General features: G+C 38.4%; 1 long non-coding RNA gene across 1 annotated transcript; it reads right to left on the reverse strand.

Annotated features, from left to right (window-relative positions):
- Window positions 1-3,580: 3,580 nt before the first annotated feature.
- Window positions 3,581-5,135, reverse strand: LOC114789314 (uncharacterized). The gene is made up of 3 exons (XR_003749645.1): window positions 5,103-5,135; window positions 4,940-5,017; window positions 3,581-4,008 (listed from the first exon to the last, which is right to left on the reverse strand). It is a non-coding gene; the product is annotated as an uncharacterized LOC114789314 (long non-coding RNA).
- Between the last annotated feature and the right edge of the window lie 296 nt (window positions 5,136-5,431).

Here is a 5,431-nt window from a genome sequence, read left to right on the forward strand (position 1 = left end):
TTAGAGCTCCTCCTCTTATACACGAGGAGAACAGATGAAGGTCACACAGATGATGATCTAATGTCACAGTCACTGAGAATTAGCTTTCCACACTATTCCTATTCACCAAATAATATACGTTTTTGTGTAAATATGGGTTTGTCAGACATTAAGAAGCAAGAAACATTTGAACATAGTTTTTTCTTTTCTTTCAAAATATATGTAGTTTTAAAATGTTCTAGTACTGCCACCTTGTGGCTGCCAGCAAAAATAGTATACTTTAACTATTTTTTTTTTTTTTTGTAACTAGTTCTTTATAATTACATATTTCACTGTGGTCTTTGTATGAAAGTTAATTGTGCTGCCTCTAGAAAGCATCAAATATCACTCATTGATGACAATCTTCTGTTTTTTTTAAACATTTCTACCTAAAAGCTGGACAAGGCAGTTGACGCTGCACGTGTGGAAGAGAAAACTCTAAATATTACAATAATTGTGCTATTACAATTATCATTTGATTTTATGAAACATGGTGCTGTATGGTGCTGTGTTGGTTTGTCACTGTGGGCTTCAGGGCGCAGCAGAACAGAGCATGGTCTGATACTGCAGCAGAAGAGATCAGCGGTGAGGTTTTGATTCTTCCTGAAGAGATGAGAGCGTTAATGTCTAGATTAGTTTCATCACCAACTACATCAAAAACAGAGTCTGTCTTTTATGCAGATTTTCCTGTGGGCTTCAGTGCACAGTAGTACCAGATCGAGTCTCCCCATGGAGACTCGACAGTCTCCCCATGGAGCAACTAAGGGTTAAGTTTCTTGCTCAAGGACACAATGGTAGTAAGTGGGATTTTACTGTTTGCTGTACTGGTATGGGTCCTATGTATGTGACTAATGAAAATCGTATTATAAAAAAACAGAATTGAAGTACCCTACAAGCTGGACACTCAAGGAGAAACTGTCCACACAGTTCTGTTAGTGTACTGCAATACTTTTGTATGTATTTCATTGTAATCCATTGCTGACCAGAGGAGGATGGGTTCACCTTGCTGAGTCGAGGTTCCTCTCAAGGTTTTCTTCCTGTTAGAGGGAGTTTTTTTCCTTGCCACTGTTGCCTCTGGCTTGCTCACCTGGGGCTTTGAGCACTGTTCTATTTTTAAAGGCGCTTTGTGACAATGCACATTGTAAAAAGTGGCATGTAAAAAAGATTGAGTGAGTGATTGATTGATTGATTGATTGATTGATTGATTGATTGACTTTCAGAAGCTTTGACTGGAGGATGTCTTTGTCTATCCAATTATTTATCATTCTTGTGATCATGATATCTCATGGGTGCTTTTCTAAGGGATTCGTCAGGATAGGGAAGAAAGGACTCAATCACTCAATTCACAGACAAAGGGATTCATTAATAAATCAACAGATCTCGCATAACATGGTACAGTAATGCACAGTAACACAACAACCAATGAAAAGGTATCCGGGAATTCCTCACGTAATTCTGTTACTTGTAATGAAATCTCCCAAAAATATTGCTGACCCAAACAATGATGCTCTGCGCATCACTTCAAGAACAGAGTAAGTCATCTTCTGTTTTAATGTTATAACAAATTCACAATTTGTTTGACACAAACGACGTCTTGACAGCTGTTAGAGAAGGTTGCCCAGAAAATTATCATCTTTTTTAATGCTGAGTGCCTGTAAACTAAACTTTTACAGCCTGCAGCCTGAGGGCATCTGGTAGTAAGTAGAACAGACTGTACAGTGCATCAGTTTTTCCACATTTTTTTTATTTTAAAGCCTTATTCCAAAATGGATTTAAATGCATTTTGTCCCTCCGAAGTCTACACCCCACACCCCACAATGACCACATGAAAGGTTTACGTGATGTTGAGGCAAATCACATGTATTCACAGCCTTTGCTCAATATTTTGTTGATGCACCTTTGGCAACAATTACAGCCTCAAGTCTGTTTGAATACGCTGCCACAAGTTTGGCCAGTGGGCCCTTAATCACACGGTTGCCGGTTCGAATCCCGATCCGCCAAGGTGCCACTGAGTAAAGCACCGTCCCCACACACTGCTCCCCGGGCACCTGTTATGGCTGCCAACTGCTCACTAAGAGTAAAAGCAGAGGACACATTTTGTTGTGTCACCGTGTCACTCAGTTTCCACTATTATTTGAAACAGGATGCTTTATTTAATTTCTTATATCAGCCGCCAGCGTGCTCATTTCTCAGTAAAAACAACTGTTACGTCCTTTAGGCCGTAGAATGGCTTGGGGTGCTCTGTATTGTGCGTGTTTCTCTTTAAGGCTGTCTGCTGGGTGGAGACCAATTCCCTCGTCAACTGCCAGCCAATCAATGCACAGGACAGAGAACTACTTAAGGACCATTCCAGCCACCATTTGGGGCTCATTGTTGTGGAGTCGGAGGAGGAGGATGCTAGAGGAAAGTTTGGAGTTTTGGGATTGTTGCTGATAAGCCTTTGTTGTGTGTTAGAGTGATTAGTGTGGTTAGTTGTGGCTTTTGTTGAGTATTTGTATTGTCTCTCCTTTCGTGGTGTGTTGTCCTCCTGTGAGTTGTTGTGTAGTTGTTGTATATAGCACTTTTGGTTTGGTTTGTTGTTCACCGCTCACTCTAAATAAAAGCACAATATTTCACTTGGGCTTGGTATCTGTGTCTTCCCACTGCACACATTCCCCTCGTTTGTTGTCATGTTTCCTGACCCCTAGACAGGGACGTGACACAACTGATATGTTTATGTTTGCTAGAGAAAGAACAAAAAGCACAGTTTGTTAATTAGGAATTGTTGAACATTATCACAGTTTTGAATACTTTTAATTTTTTACATCAAGTAATTGAAAGTAACAAAGTAAATTTTACTCAAAGTACATTTTAAATTAAATATTTTTTTACTTTTATTCAAGTAGATTTTTAGATGGGTACTTTTACTTGAGTAGAATTTAAGCAAAGTAAAAATTACTTAATTTTTTTCAGTACTCTTTCCACATTTGTATATTGTGAATTAAATAAAAAAATGTAAAATAAAAAATGTATCACACTGTACAACATTAATAACATCATTTGCTGTTTGAAATATATTCCATACTTAGTCCTAACATAAATCATATTCCTCAGCTTTTTTGTATGAGTGTAGAGTGTGCATGTGTCACTGTGGGCCTCAGAGCGCAGTAGTACACAGCAGAGTCAGACACCTGCAGGTTCCAGATTGTCAGAGGAGCTGATTTTGAGTCTGAATCCACATTCGAGTGAAATCTCTCAGTGAGATCTGTGCCATTTTGCCCGGCACTGTACTCATTCCGCAGCAGTAAAAATCTGGGGAAGTCATTGGTTCTCTGTCTGTACCAGAGGAGCTCAGGTCTGGATGAAGTTGTCTTATAACCACAGCTGAGTTTCACCATTTCCCCTTCAGAATCTATCTTCTGGAATTCAAGTTGAGTTACAGTATCATCTTTTCCTCGGCACACTGTGAAAACATGTTAACACGTTGTAGACTTATGATGGTTTAATTAAAATGGAGGAACTCAATATGTCTTACCAGAGCAACATCCAGCCAGAATTAGCAATGTCTTCACCCAGCGGTTCATCATTATACTGGTGAAAGCTAGAAATCTCACTAAAATGACTCTGACTAGTCTAGTCACAAACAGGAAAGAATTGTTTACATCGCGTCATAATTGATGTTGCAATGTCGCCCCCATGAGGCAAAATGGAAAATAATCAAAACATTTGCATTTACCAGACGCCCTTATCCAGAGCGACTTACAATCAGTAGTTATAGGGGACAGTCCCCCCTAGAGCAACTTTGGGTTAAGTGTCTTGCTCAGGGACATAATGATAGTAAGTGGCATTTGAACCTGGGTCTTCTGGTTCATAGGCGAGTGTGTTACCGACTAGGCTACTACCACCCTTAAGAAGTGATTTAACATAAATGACATAATTACTTACAAAATTACTGATCCCTTTTGGCACACCCGTCAGCACCATTTGATGTGATACCGTTAAAGGATGAACCTGGATTTGGAATAAAATTAAAAAGAGAAATCTATTTGGTGTCTTTTTTTTAATTATTATTATATACCATTCTATAATGTATATAAAATAGTCTATAATATGCCCAAAGGCCAAGTTACAGTTATCTGCCAGGAGTGTGAGGAATATTCCTGCTGGTTATCCATAAACGGTAGAGAAGAGAGGAACTAACCACACAGCTTTTTGACAATTATTTCTTACACTCAAAATATTAACTTTAATAATGTTTTATAAACAAATTTAACAATAGGATGGGACAAAGGAAGTGACTCACAAACACAGACATTTTACTGCACGACCAAGCATGCCGATTGATCATGAGAACTGTAATTGAAGCGTTCTCTTTGGTGATTTAGTTAAACTGATATTTGGTGACACTTCCCATGATCTATGTTTAATACAGACTTTCACAATTCACCCATATGATTCCTCGTCTCATTTTACAAAAATTGCAATTATTGCATTACTTCCTAGGTGTATTATTACATATGTTAGAACGTGAAAAATTATGAAATTACCATTCCTAAAGGACTGTCAACCAGTGATTCAATAAAAACAACAGTCTTAGATAAATTCGTAGTCCTTTCTAAAGCCTTTGAGTAAAAAACAGATGGCAAGAGAAATGAAGTGAGTAAATGCTAGATGTTTTTGTACTAGAGATCAGTCTACAGCTGCACTGTGGGCTGCAGAGCGCAGTAGAACACAGCAGAGTCCAACGTATCCACGTTCTGGATGATCAATGCAAATGTTTTTGAAGTGGCATTGAGTTCTGAATGAAATTTTTCTTGGGTTTTCCTCAATTTATCCTTTTCAAAACCGTATCTGCTCAGAATGAGTTTTGGGATGTCATTTGCTTCTTGTTTGTACCAGAACAGAGAGATTTGAGCTGCCGCGGCATTGGTTTTATATTTACAGCTGAGTTTCACTGTTCCTCCTTCAGTATTGACTGTGTTTTGTCTTTGTTGCTCCACGCTGTCCTCTCCGCTACAAACTGTTAATTTAAAATGTCACATTTAAAATGACATTTTTCATACTGAAAAAAGAAATTCGAATTTAATTAAAAAACAAAAACTCACCCCAGTAATACAGCACAAGAATGAAGGATGTCCTCATCCCAAGAGTCATGATTGAACTATGTTAACAACACAACTCATTCACTCACTCACTCACTCACTCACTCCAAATCTTTCACACTGCTTCTGACTTCAATTAAATTAGGTGTTGATATCGCCATCTTGAGGAAGAAAGCAGAATTACCATTACCATAAAGGTCATTGTCACAGACCTTCCACCTCCACGTTGGGAAAAAAAAGACTTAGCACTGTGTTGATCGTACACTTTTTTGGCAGACACACCCTGACGTAACAGTGCAACATGAGTAAAGTTAGCAGTGTGTACTGTATTA

Source organism: Denticeps clupeoides, chromosome 4, assembly GCF_900700375.1.
Source record: "Denticeps clupeoides chromosome 4, fDenClu1.1, whole genome shotgun sequence".
Classification (NCBI taxonomy): Eukaryota; Metazoa; Chordata; class Actinopteri; order Clupeiformes; family Denticipitidae; genus Denticeps; species Denticeps clupeoides.